This window comes from Delphinus delphis, chromosome 8 (genome assembly GCF_949987515.2).
Source record: "Delphinus delphis chromosome 8, mDelDel1.2, whole genome shotgun sequence".
NCBI classification, from domain to species: Eukaryota; Metazoa; Chordata; class Mammalia; order Artiodactyla; family Delphinidae; genus Delphinus; species Delphinus delphis.
Window position 1 is genome coordinate 72,057,935 of NC_082690.1, and position 19,064 is coordinate 72,076,998.

Consider the following 19,064-nt stretch of genomic DNA (forward strand, 5'->3'; position numbering starts at 1 on the left):
GGTGATGGTTGCATAACATTGTACATATGTCACTGAATTAACTGTACACTTAAAATTGGTTAAATGACAAATTTTGTTATGTATAATTTACAATAAAAGTCATTAGAAAGTCATCATGACAGAAACCTTCACACAATTTCCACACAAAAAACTTAATTCTAGAATCTTGTGTTTTTGACAATTAGCAAATATAGTTTACAAACATAAAAAAAACAATAAGGGAAGCCAGGTCCAGAGTTTATGGGAATTCTCTGTACTATCTTAACAATTTTTCTGTAGTCTAAAACTGTTCTAAAAATTAGTTTGGTTTCTTTCTTTTAAAGGGTTTATTGAATCTCAAAACATTATGCTAAGTGAAAGAAGCCAGACTTAGAAGGCTATAGGTACCGTAGGATGCCAATTTACATGACATTCCTGGAAGGCAAAACTATATAAATGAGGGGGTTTCCCTGGTGGCGCAGTGGTTGAGAATCTGCCTGCTAATGCAGGGAACATGGGTTCGAGCCCTGGTCTGGGAGGATCCCACATGCTGCGGAGCAACTAGGCCCGTGAGCCACAACTACTGAGCCTGCGCGTCTGGAGCCTGTGCTCCGCAACAAGAGAGGCCGCGATAGTGAGAGGCCTGCGCACCGCGATGAAGAGTGGCCCCCGCTTGCCACAACTAGAGAAAGCCCTCGCACAGAAACGAAGACCCAACACAGCAAAAATAAATAAATTAACAAACTCCTACCCCCAACAACTTAAAAAAAAAAACAAACTATAGAAATGAAAAAGAAAAATCAGTTGTTGCCAGAGACTGGAGGGTGAGTGGGAGGAAACAATTACAAGGGGCAAAAGGACACTTTCTAAAGCGGCTGAATTATTCCATATCTTAATTGTGGTGGTGGCAGTTACACACTGTCACTATTTCTCAAAATTTATAGAGCTGTACACCTAAAACAGATACATTTTACTATAAGTAAATTATATATCAATAAATCTGAGTTAAACAAAACAAACAAACAAAAACATGACATGACACTGTAACTGTTCAGGTTTTTTTTTTTTTTTTTTTGGCTGCGTTGGGTCTTTGTTGCTGAGTGCGGGCTTTCTCTAGTTGCAGTGAGCGCAGGCTACTCTTCGTTGCGGTGCGTGGGCTTCTCACTGCTGTGGCTTCTCTTGTTGTGGAGCACAGGCTCTAGGTGCGCGGGCTTCAGTAGTTGTGGCACACGGGCTCAGCAGTTGTGGTGCACGGGCTTAGCTGCTCTGCGGCATGTGGGATCTTCCCTGACCAGGGCTTGAACCCGTGTCCCCTGCATTGGCAGGCGGATTCTCAACCACTGCGCCACCAGGGAAGCTCCCATGTCATGTATTTTAATACAGGCAGAATTCCAGTCTGATAAATGTCATCATGAGATCCAGTCAGATGAAACCAGGCTATAGTCTCGAGACAAAGAGCACATTTCCCAACTCAGCGCTATAGTCTAAAAAACACTTACACACTAAACTAAAAAGAAGGGACTTCCCTGGTGGTACAGCGGTTAAGAATCCTCCTGCCAATGCAGGGGACATGGGTTCGAGCCCTGGTCTGGGAAGGTATCACATGCCACGGAGCAACTAAGCTCGTGCGCCACAACTATTGAGCCCGCGTGCCACAACTTGCCACAACTCCTGAAGCCCACATGCCTAGAGCCCGAGCTCCGCAACAAACAGAAGCCACTGCAATGAGAAGCCGGAGCACTGCAACCAAGAGTAGCCCTTGCTGGCCACAACTAGAGAAAGCCCACGCTCAGCAACGAAGACCCAACGCAGCCAAAAATAAATTAAAAAGAAACAACAACTAAAAAGAAGAGTCAGAACAGTTATAAATTACATTATGAACACATATAAAGTGACTTAATAAATCAATCTGGTTATGGCTACTCACAGCACTATGGTTTTGTTTACAGGTAATTAGGTCTCCTTTAGAGTTTACGGGGGGTGGGGGATACCTGCTTTGCATAATTTCCAAAACTGCAAATAAAACATTTGAAAAAGTGTTTTCCTGGTCCCTAATTAGGCAGGTATTTAAGTGCACGTATCTCTCCCATCAACATCCATGTTCTTTTCCCACCTCACCAGAAGGTAAGTACCTCTTACCTTTGATTTCATTCTACTGTCTCCTCTCATATTCCCCACCCCTTTATCTAGAAGGACTGCCTTTGCTTTTTCCCCACATTCCACAGTAGAACTTTAACAATACTTAACGTCTTCCTGCTTCTACTACTATTTTCTGAAAGTAAACTGCCAATTTCAGTTTTTATAGGAAAATACTCTTTTAAAAAATGACCTGCTTCAATTAGAATTACCCATATTGAAAAATTTTTAACCGATTTTCCTTTATGAACACTGCCTATTCTTTTCTCATAGTAAAATTCTTATCAAATCCCTACTCATTTAACAGGAACTCACATTACTCTACTGCTCATTATAGTCAACAACCTCTCTTTCCGTACTCTTAGCCACGTCTTCCACACTACTCAAGCCTCAACAAGTTCACAGCACGTGCTAAGATTTCCTGAATCATCCAAATAATATAAAAGTTCTGACCACTGGCCTCTAAATTTATATTGCAGATGTCTATTCTCATTTCCTACTTCACCTCTGTCTTGCCTTTATCTTTTTAAATAAACTTTGCAAATCCTTCCTTAAAGCTATACTTTCTCTCTTATCTAAGTTTTTCCCCAAGTTGTTCCCGGTACACTGAAATAATTCTGTCCTTAACACTTCATCACCTTCTTCCTACAGTAATAGTTTAAGATCTAAACCCTCTACTCAAAAATCAAACATCTTGCCTGGTTAACTCATCTATTTTAAATGTAACTATACTATCCCTTACATTTTTTCTTTCCCATTAATAATTTTTAATAACGAAATTACTTTCTGCTATATGTATTGTAGTTGGTCTCTCCAAGTTGGAATATAAATTCCTTAAAGGCAGGAAGTACCCATTGATACACACTCCAAAATCTGTTAAGTGCTATGTATCTAAACACTGAAGTACTACAGAAGAGATGCAATGAAAAGAACTCTAGGCTTAGCATTGTAAGACACTGTAAATTCAAGCAATACCGCTAATGTGTTATTCTAAACAAGTCACAACTTCACTGGGTCTCATTTTCCTCTTCAAGAAAATGAGAAAATACCTGCCCCATTTATTTCAGAGAATAAGGTTTGGGGGAGAGGGGAGCATTACTTACTCTATAATCATTAATCAATACAAATGTAAGGATATAATTTATCATTTTTAAAAATTTTTTAATTTAATTTTATTTATTTATTTTTGGGTGCATTGGGTCTTTGTTGCTGTGCGCAAGCTTTCTCTAGTTGCAGCGAGCGGGGGCTACTCTTGGTTGCGGTGCTTGGGCTTCTCATTGCAGTGGCTTCTCTTGTTGCAGGGCACGGGCTCTAGGTATGTGGGCTTCAGTAGTTGTGGCTTCAGTAGTTGTGGCTCGCGGGCTCTAGAGCACAGGCTCAGTAGTTGTGGTTTATGGGCTTAGCTGCTCCACAGCATGTGGGATCTTCCTGGACCAGGGCTTGAACCCGTGTACCCTGCACTGCCAGGCGGATTCTGAACCACTGTGACCAGGGAAGCCCACTTTATCATTGTTAGTCATAGTTATCATGACTAAAATAAGCCTCTGTTTTTTTTTTTAAACCAAACTCAATGCACAACAAATTAAGTGAATCAGCACTGTACATCATTTATCAATAATGTAACTTTTGTACTGTAAGACTAACAGAAAGCCATATGTTTAACAGTAGGGATGTTCATTTTATAGTATCTTAATTCATTCTCAAGGTTAAAAGATAAATACACTGCTAAACCAATAATAACTGCCTTCTAATCTATTAAAATCAAGAGTGTTTAAAAACCCCATTCACTTTTGTACCCAAATAGCTGAAATAAAAATTTTAAGAAATCCAAAATGTAGTTTAAAATTGTACAAATCTCCATTTTTAACTGCCTAAAATGTCCATGTGCACTATCTCACTGTATTTTGAATCCATCACATGTTATAAATAACAGACTGCAGAGACAAGGAGAGATACAAAGTATATATAAAAACACAAAATAAAGATATTTCAAAATGTGACTGCACCAGACACAGGGAAAACAAAGTTTCTTCTAGTCCCAACCAAAACCCTATGAACAACCTGAAAAATCTCCTACAGCAACATCATTTTCAAGTATGACTATAATTCCAATCAAAAGAACATCATATATGACTACTATCAAAATGACTAGAAATTATAAATTACTACATTTATACATTTCTCATAGGAGTTGCTTTTCCTTTTCAAGCAGGAATCCAAGACAGAAAAGCAGAATTTTCATATGCTAGATCTGCATTGTCTAAGATGGTATGTACTAACCACAAACACCTATTGAGTGCTTGACAAGTAGCTAGTCCAAAGTAAGATATGTTTTAAGTGTAAAATGTTCACCAGATTTCAAGATTCACCAAGAAAATGTACAATATCTTACATACGTGGCTGTCATTTAATATTTCTACTGGACATCATTGATTTAGATGTAGTCCAACTCTCAAATGAAAAAAACAAGGTACCAGAGGTATTAAACAGTAGCAGGGTCTGGAAGCTGATAACCTCTATCCTGCCCTCATTAATAAAAGGAATTCACCCTTTGAGACTCAATTTGAGCATCTCTGTCCTCATGGGATGCACTCATTCCCTCTCCATCTCTCAGCCCAGGTGATCACATCCTTTTTAGTGTTTTGGATCCACAACCCTTATATGCCCTTATAACCATACTGTTATAATTTGTGTTTGTCTCCCCCAGATGGACTAGAGAACTTACTGGGGACAAGCACTATCTCATTCATTTTTCTATTACTAGAACCACTGCTGTACCAGACACCCCTATAGGCCCTCTGAAAACAAGATCTTCCATACGGTCAATTCTTAGCCTTACTCAGGTAATCACATCGTGTACTGTGTGAATGAACTGCACTAAAACATTCACCTTTATCATTTACCTGTCTTAAATTATTTTTGGAATACAGCAAATACAATAAAAATGGATAATTTATATTATCAAAGAAACACAAGTTACAAAACATTAAAAAAAAAGTGCTTCACCCTGTTGCTCTGAAAAGTTTGCTCTGATGCTCTGATAAGAACTCTGAACTCTTGGGAAATTCAATACTCTTGGTTAGGTGTAAGTTCATTTATTTAATGTGCTTACTAAGTGCAAAAACATTGGGCTAGATAAAGAAGTATTCCTGGACATGGAAACTGATGCAACAATCTCCAATTAATTGAAAATTTTAGAACCATTTACAGAAGAGAAAAACAAAGAATCATATGCTTAGCATACAACTAATTACATAAAGTTATAGTTTCTAGAATGCAAGCATGCCAACTTTTATATTCCGTGAAATAGAAAAAGTTGTGAAACCTATGGACGGAAACACTATATTGCTTGCCAAGAAAAACTGCAAGCAACACTGCATACAGAACACAAATCACAACAGAGATTTTCGTAAAAAAAAAATTGTTTTAGAATCTATTAATTTAGGCAAAATTACTTCAAGCCTATGTAAAATCACTCATGAATTAGGTTTGAGTTAAGTAATTCAGTCAAAATGCTTTTCAGTACTCAAAGACTGGTAATATTCAACAAGCAGTTATCTTCGACGGTACAGACCTCAACCAACGCACTTCGGTCTAATTTGCTACGACGAATAAGAGCATCAGCCCCAGCCCTGGCAGAGTTGCTGAGAGGTGTCTTATGTGGAAACTTAATCACAAGCCAAGGAGGCAAAGGTACAAAGTCTCTCCTGGAATCAGTGTTCCTGGAGCCCCCTATGGCCGTCCCTCTTTTTATACTACGTCTTCACCACTCTTCTAAGAATAGCTTTCTTTTTTCTGCATCTCTTCTAATCTCTGGCTTTGCTGCTCCAGTATGTTACACAATTTTCCCAACAGAACTTTTCTGCCTGACACCCACCTGGAAAGATTTTAGGGTACGTCTCTAAGAAGTAATCTTGTTCACAGAGAAAGGCCTCCTTCCTTACACCCAATTCAACACCCACTGTTCAAAATAAAAATATAATTACAACCTGAACTTCCATCAGGCTAATATAGGGAAAGAACCACCACAGGCTCTCTCTTCCACGTTCTGTATCTCCAGACTTTATTCCTCACTTACTTTTCTCCTTCCTCATTTCCCTCCTCAATCCCTGCTCCCCCCAGAAAAAATTCCACAGCTGGAGAATCTCGTTCTTAAAGCCAAACCATTTAGTGAGGAAAATAAGCATGCGCTTTTTTCCCTTCAATTATTTATTGTTCCTCCGTCATTCAGGAAGAGTTAAGCAAATATTTTTAATCTGATCGCCCTCCCAGAAAGATGATGCACTAAATACACACTGAAATAATACTGTCTTCCCCGAAGCAAGTGGATTCGCGGCAAAAAAAAAAAAAAAAAAAAAGGAACCGGGGTGGGGGTGGGGTTGGAGAAAAAGGATCGTTCGCCCCCAAAGCCGGAGATGGGACAAGGAGGAGAAAAGCAGCGGGGGTGGGGGGATGCGGGTCACAGCTGAGAAGTGCAGCACACACAGTCGCCAGAATCCAACAATTCGACCAGAGGGTAGGACCGGCCATCGCGGCTCCGGCCGGGTCCCGAGAACCAGGGGGTGGCTTCTCCTCCCCCCTTGGGACAAAACTAACTCCCAGGCGCGACCCCCTCCGCCCCCGACGAGAGGGTCCTGGTGGGACGCAAGCACCTTCGGAGGGGCAGCTGGCAACGGCCTGGATGGAAACAAGGCCCGGAGGGAGGTAAGTCGATTAGGTCAGCGCCGAGAGTACGGGATGGAGGGTCAGAAGCGGGCACTCGGGGGACTCGGGGCCGCGGCAAGAGACCCTCCCAAGACCCCCGGGGCCCTTCGCCGCATTTGCACAGCAGGGTCCCAGGTTCCGGCCCCCGCCGCACCTACCGCTCCTCACCTCACGCTGCCTGAGCCTCTGCCTCCACCGCAACCCAAGCCTCCACAGCCACCACGGTCCGAGCCATTTTCCACTCGGCCGCCTCAGCTGCTGCCGAAAGCATCGGCGGAGTCTGGGGCCAGCCAAGCAGATACGTCACTTCCGGCCGGTTAAGCACCGCCTTCCGTGCCCAGGCTTCTCGTGGATTGGCTGGTGTGGACGGCCTACCTGAGGAGTGGGCGGGGCTTGGGCGCGTCGCGTGAGGCGCTAGCTGGGGGAGCGTGGGGGTGACTCCGGCTCCCCGGGAGGAGTGCCGTGCGGGTTCAGGACGTCTGTCTGTGCAGCCCCAGAACAGTGGAGGGGGTCTCCGGGGACCCCAGTCGGCCACCTCTCAGGCCCGGCGTCCAAAGTCCCCCCCCCCAACCACCGAACTGTTCTATTGTTCCCGTGCCCTCTCCTGGGACTCTGCACTCGCCTGCATCCGGGCTGCAGCTCCCAGATTCGTGGTTTTGGCCCCAGGCCCGAGGAGATTAGTTTGTGATTGGAGGACTGAAGGGAACAGGCAAGATATAAAATCGTTCACTCCAACCAGCGTTTACCGAGTCCTCACAGTGGATCAGGTGCTGCGGGGTGTGTAATTAGTAGTCAGCCCATCACGTGGATCGTTTAAAGTGCTTTCACATCGGTGTCTCATCTAATCTCACAACAGCCAGGTGAAGAAGATGGCCTAATAATAACTCACAGCCAGACGGCTCTTTTCTACATTACAAAATATCTTCACATACAATCTCCATAATAACACTTTCCTCATGAGAATTGAATGAGATTATGCTTGTAAAGTTTTAGCCCTCAAATGTTAGATTAAAAAAATTACATGACCATGTTAAGCAGATAGGAAAATTAAACCCATTTACAGATGGTGAAGCTGGGGGCATGATTCAAACTCAGTTCTGACTCTAATCCATAGTATTTTTGTCCCTTAAACAGTAAGAGAAGAGCTCCTTCCAGAGGTTCCCAGTCTAATGTGATAGACTAGTATGGGCTGCAATTCTCCGACAGAAAAAAAAAAAAAAGTGAGAAAGCTGTAAGAGAAGTAAAAACTCACTTCCAACAAGTAGTGGAATATAAATCCGATTTTTCTTTCGTCTTTTTTTTTTTGGAGGGAGGATTTGAAGTGGATGAAGCCCTCTAATCACTGTAATAAACATGCCTATGCCTCCCAGGAAATGAGAGTGGCTGGAGTTGCTACTCTATGAAGTCTAGAAGCAACTATATGATTATTCCTTGTGTCTGTGGCTACCAGCTCTTGTTCCACCCACCCTTCCTACTCCTGGTTTTCCACCAACTCCCCTCCTCCCCCCATGTACACACACTTCCAGGCAGGCTTTACACACTCTCGAAGAATGTCCCTTAGGAATCTGCTTAGTGCTACAGCATTGTTCTGCTTTATCTTCTGATCAAAGGAGGAATTTCTAGAATTGGCAGCTCTTTCAGGAGATTAAAAGGGGAGAGGAAAACCAATTGTCTCGGGCTCGTTTCCTATCTTCTGCCCCAGAATTGAGTGTGCCTTCCTTCAGAAAAGAAGGACGGGGACTTGAGAGAACACTGTGTCTTGAGGGAAGATTATCTGTTTGACTTTTTTGTATCCTTCTTACATTTTTCTTAGGAGAAATATTTTCTCTGGTTCCCAGCAGCAGAGGGCCCTTGCTTGAGTGAGTTCCTTGTTGCAGTTCAGACTTCATTATTTTATTACTGTTTTATTATGGCTCTTGAATGGCCAATACTTCATAGGCTTTGATCAATCAGAAGGGTCCCAATAAGAAGAGGAAGAAAGGGAGGTTGATGGTTCTCTGGATTCCAAAAAAGCAGCATTCACAAACTACCAGGTGTCAAGAATCTGAAATGGTAGCTCTTGCTTAGCTTATCTCATCTCTCTGGCAATAGGCATATGAAGATGCACGTGTGAACAATAGAAACACAAACTTCTAGGAGAAAGTGCAAACTGGTGCTGCTGTCATTTGGAACCAAATAGAACATACCTGGCAGCTGTTTCTCCTCTTTCCCTTCTCCCACTGGCTTCAATATTAAGGTTTAAAGGTAGAGAAAAGAATTGAGGAGGAGGCATTATACTTTTAAGTGTTCCAATCCTAACCTCCCACAGGGAACTTCACAGCACCACAAATATTCCCAAACTTCTTCCAGTACCAAATGAGAAATGGGCAACCTTGTTTTACCACAGATAAAAATAGTAGCTGACATTTATTGAGCATTTGCTAAGGCCAGTCCTTGTTCTTAGTGCTTTACAAGTCATGGAGAGGAATTTACAAGAATCCCTCCAACAACCTCATAAAACGGTACCATTATGATATCCTCATTTTATAGCTGAGGAATTTGAGGAACAGAGAACATGAGTAATTTGCCCACAGTCACACAGCTACTAAGTACTGTAGCTGGGATCCAAAGCTGGGTGGGACTGCATGCCTCATGCTCTTTTAACTTCACACTGCCCCCAACAGGCCAAAGAGATATTAACAGCAATAAAGTAGCTACAAAAGGCCGTTAATAAGTAAACCTATTCTCTTTCCTTTCCCAAAGCTGTATCCCCACCTCAGTAGGAGAACTCTGCTGGGTCCTATATGATACAACTTAAAAGCTGTGATCTCTACCTCTCAGAAGTCATTACCTAAGGTAGATAACACTGTCATAGAGGAATGACACTCAGAAGGTTAAATGTGTAGATGATGAAAAGATTTGAAGAAGGAATAGGAAATGTTTGTCCTGTGTTTCATTTAGCAAAAAAGAAAAAGAAAAAAAAGTATTGAGCCCTTATTTTCAATATGTCAGGCACTATGGTCTGTGCTGGGGATAAAGTAGTGAACAAGACAAGGTGTCCCCTCCCTAACAGAGCTTAGAGTCCACCAGGGGAGACAAATATTAAACACCTAATTAAACAATCACTTAATCTCAATTGTGATAAGTGGTATGAAAGAAAACTATAGGGGTCTTTGATTTAGAATGGAAAGCAGAAAGGCATTCCCTGAGGAAATGACATTGAATCTAAAGGATGAGTAGAAATTGAGTGAGGAGGAGGGGAAAAACATCCCAGGCAGAGGGAACAGTGTGAGCAAAGACAGTGAGGGAGGAAGGGGAATGGTTCAGCTGAGGAAATGAAAAACCAGTGTTGCTGTTGTGCTGGGAACAAAGCGGAAGTGGCTTTATATGTGGTGATGGGGCAGGCAGACCATGCCAGGCCTGGGAGGCTGTATTAAAAATTTAGGTCTTTATCCTAAGAATGAGGAGAAGGATTTTAAGCTCTCAAATAACCCAAGTTGCATTTTAAAAAGGTTTCTTAGGGCTGGGTAGAGAATGGATCAGAGAGAGGCTAGAGGGGATTTGGGCAGCCCAGTTTGGAGGTTATTGCAAAAATCTAGGGAAGTGATGATGTTCTAGCTTGAACTTTGCGTAAGACATGGTAAATATAAAGCTAACTGGGCCAGGATTCCTGTCCTTGGAGATAGTCAAGTAGGGGAAAGAGACTTAGAAACAAGTATGATACAGTGTTCTAAAAGCATTACTAGAGATATCTCTAAGTAACTTGGGAAGCTCTGGAAAAAGAGGAGGAAAGGATGAAGGTATATTAGTTATCTATTGGTGCATATCAAATTATCCCAAAGCTTAACGGTTTACAGCAACAAAAATTTGCTATCTCACAGTTTCTTTGGTCGGGAATCCAGGAATGGCTTAGGTGGGTACTTTCGCCTAAAGGCTTTTCTCATGAGGTTACAGTCAAGCTATCTGTTAAAGGAAAAAGCCAGGCTGCAAATAATCTGTGGAATGCTAGTATTTATGTTTTAAAAAACAGAGTGTGTAAGGGCTTCCCTGGTAGCACAGTGGTTAAGAATCTGCCTGCCAATGCAGGGAACACAGGTTTGAGACCTGGTCTGGGAAGATCCCACATGCCGCAGAGCAACTAAGCCCATATACCACGACTACTGAAGCCCACGCGCCTAGAGCACGTGCACCACAACACGAGAAGCCACCGCAATGAGAAGCCTGCGCACCACAACGAAGAGTAGCCCCTACTTGCTGCAACTAGAGAAAGCCCTCACACAGCAACGAAGACCAAATGCAGCCAAAAATAAAAATAAGTAAAATAAATTTATTAAAATAAAAAACAACCGAGTGTGTTGTAATAGCATAGGATACCTCTGGAAGGATACAAAAGAAGTTGGTAGTAGTGACTGTGTCTATAAAGAGGACCTGGGAGACTGGGAGTCAGCAACAGAATGGAGCCTTCCTTTTAACTATATATTCCTTTTATACAGATTGGCTTTGTTACCATAAGTGTGTATTCCTTTCAACTTAGAAGAGAAAACCATGAGAGCTTAATAATTTTGGCATGAAGTATAGTTAGACAGCACTGGAGGCTAATACATTTTGATTAGAAGCTGAATGATCAGAAACAAGATTGTTTAAAAAGTGTATTGGGAAGTGTTGTAAAACAGCTCAGGAAGTATGTGGAATTGTGCAGACTCAGAGGGAGTGAGGAAGGATGGGGTCCTGAGTAGTTCTCATATTATAAACCTGTTATAAGATTACGGTGGGGTGTTTAAGCTAGTTATCAGTCATTCAAGGACTTGTGTCCAGGATATTCCAGCATAGTCCTAGTATCAGATTCTGTTGGGTTCAATAGACATTGATTGAGATCAGCCATAAGCTGGGCTGAGTGCAAGGGAAAAAACGGTGAATACAATCTTGACACTGCCCTTGGAAAGCCTGCAGTTTAGTAAACCCCAAAACAGCAGAAAAAACCACAAAAGGTACACAAATACAAAATGTCAATACAGTGTGGTAAAAGCTATGGTAAAATTGTGCACAAAGGGGCTTCCCTGGTGGCGCAGTGGTTGAGAGTCCGCCTGCCGATGCAGGGGACACGGGTTCGTGTCCCGGTCCGGGAAGATCCCACATGCCGCGGAGCGGCTGGGCCCGTCAGCCATGGCCGCTGAGCCTGCGCGTCAGGAGCCTGTGCTCCGCAACGGGAGAGGCCACAACACTGAGAGGCCCGCGTACCGCAAAAAAAAAAAAAAAAAAAAATTGTGCACAAGGTCCCAACACAGGAGCTCCCAGCCCCGCTGGAGGGGAGGGCAGGACAAGGGAGGCTTCCCAGAGGAAGTAACCCTGAAGAATGAGTAGGAGTTAGTCATGTAAAGGTGGAGAATGGTGTTTCAGGCAGAGGGAAAAGCAAGAGCACAGGTACAGAGGCCTCAAAATGGCTCAGGGTATTTGGGGATACATGGAACTTAAGTATCTCCAATATAGGCAATTGTTTAAGTAGGTGGCTGAAAGTTTTTTTAAATCTTAGACCTTTGCAAATTTGTTCACATAAATATACTGACAGATTTTTTTTTTAACCCACTGTCATATGATGGGTCCTGAGTTTTAACTGGGAAGTATGGTCGCTGTGGCTGACAGTAATCTCTCCATTTTCTAAAATCCTAACATTCAATTACTTACTCAGTTTAGTCCTTAATTACTGCCTATCTTAGAGTGCTTTCAAATTGTTTTGTAATTATAACTTCCATTTATTGAGTTCTTACTGTTAGGCATCGTGCTCAGCATTACAGATGCTGTTTTATTTAATCCAAAGCCTAAATTTTTTGCTACTGCTATCCTCAACTTCTCCCAGATAAGATCATAAACTCCCTGAGGGCAGAAACCAAAGTTTAGACCTATGTTTTCCTTTCTCACAACTTCCCTACCCAGCCCTCCTCATTGAACCCCCTTACACACATAACTTCCCTCTCTCCCTTGATCTTACACCGCCTCCAGCTTCTGCCCGATTTTGGTGCCTCAAAAGAACTGTCTCATATTCGCCAACTCTACTTTCTCATCCCCTTGGACTTTCATCCCCCTCCACATACTGAAACATCTCCTATCAAGTCACTACTGACCCACATCTCGCCAAAGACACAGGTCAATTCTCTGTCCTCACCCTTCTGGACCACTCAGCATTTTCTGACACTAGTTATCACTCCCTCCTGGAAGCACTTTGTTCTCAAAGTTTCCATGATGCCAGGTTCATCTTGTTTTCCTTCTATCTTCCTGCTTACTTCTTAGTTTCTTATCAGCTCCTTCCCCTTTATCAGACCTCCAAAGTTAGGAGTGCCCCCAAGACCTAGTCTTCAACTCTTTTTTCTTTGTTTATACTGTCTGACTAGGTGAGCTCATCAAGTCCCGTGGTTTTAAATACCATTCCTAGGCCAATGATTCTTAAACTTATATTTCCAGCCCCTGCCTTCTCCCCTGAACTTAAAACTTGTGTAACTGTATATTTGATATCTCCATTTGGATGTTTGATAGGCAACTCAAAATTAAGATGAGCACTAAATGAGAAATTGCAACTCATTATCTCACATCTGTTCCCACTTCCTCATCCCCTCATTCCCCCAGGATTTATCCATCTCTACAATTGGCACCATCAGCCCAGTTACATAGGCCAGAAGGTCAGGAGTTATCCTTGATTCCTCTCATTTCTTCATGTCCCAATCAGTAAGTATTACTGGCTTTACCTCCAAAATATACTCTAACGCGTAAACTGACCATCTTTGCCACCTCTCTGCTGTAATCCTGGTCTAAGCCACCATCCAACCAGTCTTCCCATATCTAGTCTTGCCCCACTAAATTCATTCCCCATGAGTAAGTGGACTTTATTTATTTTCAACTCTCCTTCCCTGTCTTGGAGTGCTTTTAAATGGTATATCAGATCACCTCGCCTCTGACTAAAACTCTGTAGTAGCTTCCCATTGCACTGAAAATAAACCTTGCCTTTACTTGCAAAACCTCACAATATCTTATCCCTGTTTAACTCTCCTGAATGGCTCCGCCCTTTGCACACTATGTTCCAGCAACAGCAGCCTTCTTTTCATTCCTAAAGAGATAAGAACAGGTAAGCTCAGTCCTGCTCTAATGAATTTGCACTAGCTCTTCCCTTTGCGTGGAATGTTGTCTCCTTATTGGCTAGCTCTGTTTTGTCATTCAGATCTCTGCTTAGATGTCGCCTCTTTGGGGAGAACTTCCCTGACTACCCAATATAAAATAACCACCTAGTCCTTATGTATATAACATCACTTTATTTTAATGCTCTGTGAAGCATTGATCACCTCCTGATACTTTTAGTTCATTGTCCACACTAGAAAGTAAGCTCAGTGACAGCACGGACTTTGTGTTGTTCATCACTAAGTCCTCAGCATTTAGAGCAGTGCCTGGCACAGAGCAGGAGCGTAATAATTGTTAAATGAATGAATGAATGAATCTACTTTCATTTATTTTTAATATTTTCTCCCCTTCAGTTAAAATGACATAGCCAAGATTCACCTCTTAAAGTGCTTAGAAAGGAGCATGAATTATGAAAGACTAATGTTATTTAAATGTAAGCCCTGCTTTTGTAAACCAAGGGCAGGGAGCATTTGTACTGCTACGGAAGCATTAAAAAAGATTCAGTTGGGACTTATTATATAAAACATAAAATTAAATTGGAAACTTTTCAAGGAAGAACTATGCGTGCTTTAAAAAAGGATATTAACTTTGTGCATCATAAAAGTAATATGTGTAGGCTATGACTCACAAGAGGAATGTCTAGCCTACTCTTTTCTTTCTTCCTCTCCCTTCCCTATAAATATCATAAAGAAACAGCTGTGACAGGCACTTGAAAGAGCAGCTAACATTTTCTGAGAGCTTACTATGTGCTAGACTCTAAGAGACTTAATGGATTAACTTGTTTATTCTTCACAATAACCCTATGAGGAAGGAAAAATTATAATTCCCATTTTACAGACATGAGGCACAGAGAGGTTAAGTAACTTGCCCTGGGTCACACAGTTAATAAGTGGTAGAGCAGGACAAGTTGACTCCAGTGCCCAAGCTCTTAACCACCTACCAAGCTGTCCTAGGGGATGGCATTTCAACGTGTCTGAGTGTTTTTCACCCCTATAGGCCTCTTCAAGACTACAGAGGAGGGTGAGTAAGGAAAAATACATGGGGGTGTGGAGTTAATGTCAAACCCAATAACCCAAAGGTTTTCCTTTTTTGTACCATGGACCCTTTTGGCAGTCAGGTAAAGTCTATAGATTCCTTTCTCAGAACAATGTTTCTACATACAAACATTTGGAAGCCAATTATATTAAAATATAGTTCTCAGAATATTAAATCAGCATTTGCTATAGTAATATACATCCTTATTAATGTACGAAATAAGACAAAAGGGAGGACATTGGCAGATCTAGTGACTACCATAATTTCATGGTAGTGTGAGCATAAATGCTATTGCAAAATATTTTTAACTGCTATAATGTAACATAGAAATATCTATTAGTATATCTGTTGGTGACAGTCACAGGTACAGCTAATACTACTATAACTTGTTGCCTACATTAGTAATGAAGGAATTGCTATATTTCTATTAGAGATTAGTAATATATATATATATATATATAATTTTTTTTCCCCCATCCAAGATCACAGGCCTCTGAGTTCTGTCCATGGATATCCTGGGGATTATTTCAGCTGGGTAGGGAGGTCTGTGGGCCTCAGGTTAAAAATCCCTGTGAGCCAAACCTAGGAGCAGTTTTGGGGTAAACTGTGGTGACCCGCTGTATGGACAAGAAGTGGGTTAAGAAGAGGCCCAGGCACCTCACTGAGAATTCCTGGATTCAGTGGTGTGGACTGTTTGCCCCTTCCCATAAGCCTGTTGACTGACAATGGAAAATTAAATGAATTAAAACTTGTTCTGTGTTATCTGAGAATAATTCCTTAAATGTGTTTCTAACATTTCCTGAAACGCAGTATATTATTACACAAAGTTTAAAAATTAAAGCAAATTTGAGAAAAAACAGATACAAATGGATGGGAGTCTATTCTGGCACTTTGAGGATTTATAGCTTTGGGACAAATGAGAGGCAGTACACCGTGACGGCAAGCCTTCCTCATTCTGCCACCCCCTACTTCCCAGTAACTTCAAAAGTGGTTAGCAGACAACAGAATGGAGATCAGAGAATAATTTCAGAGCATGTATGGGACAACCCAAGGTGACCAAGAAATGTACTGAAATCCTGCAGTGATTGGGGCACAGATCAGCACAGTGCAGATAGTAACATGAATGTGACATCACTTGTTACTACAATCTGAGTAGTCAGAGGAAATTTGAGTTATATGGAACTTAATTCTACTAGGAAGATTTGTACTATTGTAATAACCATAATAGTTAACATGAATTGAATGTTTACTATGTGCTAGGCACTGTTGGACGCATTAACATGAATTAACATATTTAATTCTTAGAGCAAATTTATGAGGTAAGTGCTATTAAAATCTACATTTTACGGTTAAGGAAACTGAGGTACAGAGAGGTAGAAGCATATTCTTGACTTGATTTAAATGTTGTATTGACTGTACACTAGCTGCTGTAACAACAAACTTTGATATCTCAGTGGCTTAATGCAATATAAAGTTATTTCTCTCACACATATGCCCAATAAGAGCTTGGGTGTTGAGTGACCCAGACTGATGGAAAGGTCTATCGTCTTCGGTACACTACACCCAAAGTCACTCTGAGGTTTCTTGCACCATCCTGAAGGTGAAATACATCCAATTCAACTGGCCAGAATTCTCTTGCCTACACCTAACTGCAAGGGAGGCTGGGCAATTTAGTTGAACTGTGGGCCCAGAGGGAAACAAAACCAGTTTGGCAACCAGCTAGCCAGTCTCAGTCAAACTAACAGATCAGATAACTCTACTGGTTCAAGCAGAAAGCTTCCGCTTTTTCTTTCAAAATGTGCTCCTTAAAGAACTAAAACCATTTTTTATTTCCGGCCATGTCGCAGGGCATGTGGGATCTTAGTTCCCTGACCAGGGATGGAGCCCATGCCCCATGCAGTGGAAGCATGAGGTCTTCACCACTGGACCACCAGAGAAGCCCCCTAAAGGCACTTTTAGATGAGCTTAGTGCATGGCTTTTTTTTTTTTAAGAAGGGAAAGATAATTATTTGCCTCTATGCTGAGGATATTACCACTAAGCAGGCTCTGAATCTTTCTACATAATTATCGTCAGAGAGCATGGCTTGAAATCAACTCTTTTTATATTCAAATATTGTTTTAGGTCGCTGTCCTCCAACATTTAATTGATTTATTGACAAAAAATTTATACAGCACATGCACTATGCAGTTACCTGGAAAGTAAAAATTTTTAACTAATTTATTGAGTTCTCTTGACTAATAGAGGCTAGAATGATTTTTTTTTTTTTTTTGTGGTATGCGGGCCTCTCACTGTTGTGGCCTCTCCCGTTGCACAGCAGAGGCTCCAGACGCGCAGGCTCAGCGGCCATGGCTTATGGGCCCAGCCATTCCGCGGCATGTGGGATCTTCCCGGACCAGGGCACGAACCCGTGTCCCCTGCATCGGCAGGCGGACTCTCAACCACTGCGCCACCAGGGAAGCCCAGCTAGAATGATCTTGACCACATGTGTGTGGAAGTACTTTGGGGCCTGAGGCATTATCTGTCCATGTGATTATGTGGGTTAAGATCTATTTTTCGAGGAAAGTTTTAAGTCCACTTCCAAATGGCAGTAGGATAGCCTTTTTTCAAGCTATCACACTGTTAGACCCCTTACTTCTCTAAAAGATTGTTAGTCCTATCTTCAGTGCCATTGATTTTCAAAACAATTACTAATTAGCAGCAAGATCATTTCCACTCTAGTCTCTTGCCAGAGAAATGACTTCAATTCTCTCCTACACATTATTTATCAAAAGCTCAGGTGAAAGAAGTAATATTCATTGAGGATTACCTGAAGGATATGTAATCCATCCATTTCTCTAGACATTCTAACTGTTATCGCTGATTCACAGCTGCTAGTATAAGCTGTGTAGCTGGATTGCCTCTGGTCCCTTATAGAACTGCTTTTACTGAGCTGCACTTTGGTTTTATGCATTCAAGCTAGTTCTGAGAGATGGCCCTGGGAATCTTGCTGTTGTGTTTACTGCAGGGATATCGTTGAGGACTTTGACCAGTATGTCACAGAGTGACTCATGATGAAGGAGTATTTCTCTCAGATCTTAATACCAGGAAGCTAGGAAGCTATATTTCTCTTAAGAACTACTTCATTTTTTTTTTTATTATGGGCACACTGAATTTCATAATTGTTCATATTTCCCTATTGCTCTGTTCCTGGAAGCTCAGAATCAAATATACAGCCCAGATCTAGTTACTGTTTAGAACTGTATAATATGCACTTTTGTATGTCAGTCCTAACAATTGACTTCATTTTCCTTCTCCTGTTTGTCTTTACTTTTATTTTTTTTTAACATCTTTATTGAAGTATAATTGCTTTACATTGTTGTATTAGTTGCTGCTGTATAACAAAGTGAATAAGCTATACGTATACATATATCCCCATATCCCCTCCCTCTTGCGTCTCCCTCCCACCCTCCCTATCCCACCCCTCTAGGTGGACACAAAGCACCGAGCTGATCTCTCTGTGATATGCGGCTGCTTAAAAATATGGAACGCTTCACGAATTTGCGTGTCATCCTTGCGCAGGGGCCATGCTAATCTTCTCAGTATCGTTCCAAATTTAGTATATGTGCTGCCGAAGGGAGCACTGTCTTTACTTTTCACCTTCATCCTAATTTCTGAATTATTTCCTGTTATATTTCTATAAGGTGCTTCGAATCCTTTTGGGAACATATAAACTATTTACATGTTTCAGAACGTATTTGCGTGTTATGTTTTTATATGAAGTAATGCTCAAATATTTGGAATAACAAACAAAAGATTTTGAGCTAGATATTTGCTTAAACACAAGTTTTACCTTGGAGTTCATGTTTGTTTCTTTCCTTGTACTTCACTGATTCTAACATCTGTCCTCCAATTCATGCTTTAAACCCCTCCCACCCTTACTTTTTCTCAAGCTCCTTTTTTTTTTTTCAAGCTCCTTTTTGATGGCTCCTCTGAGAGGCTTTCTGACCCCCGTTCTCTCTAAAGCTGATGTTTGTCCCCTACCTACCTCACCTCATTATTCTCCCTCCCAAGCACCCTGCCTTTTTCT

General features: G+C 41.6%; 1 protein-coding gene and 1 non-coding gene across 6 annotated transcripts in view; both read right to left on the reverse strand.

Annotated features, from left to right (window-relative positions):
- The window catches only part of PIK3C2A (phosphatidylinositol-4-phosphate 3-kinase catalytic subunit type 2 alpha), a 110,521-nt gene extending 103,413 nt beyond the window's left edge, over positions 1–7,108 (reverse strand). For all 5 annotated transcript variants that reach the window (XR_009520394.1, XM_060018561.1, XM_060018562.1 and 2 more), the window contains exon 1: positions 6,988–7,108. The gene's annotated coding sequence lies outside the window, so the exon portion shown is untranslated. The remainder of the gene's footprint in view (positions 1–6,987) is intronic.
- An 11,403-nt stretch (positions 7,109–18,511) lies between these two features.
- LOC132430404 (U6 spliceosomal RNA) lies at positions 18,512–18,618 on the reverse strand. Its single transcript, XR_009520495.1, has one exon. It is a non-coding gene; the product is annotated as a U6 spliceosomal RNA (small nuclear RNA).
- Positions 18,619–19,064: the final 446 nt, after the last annotated feature.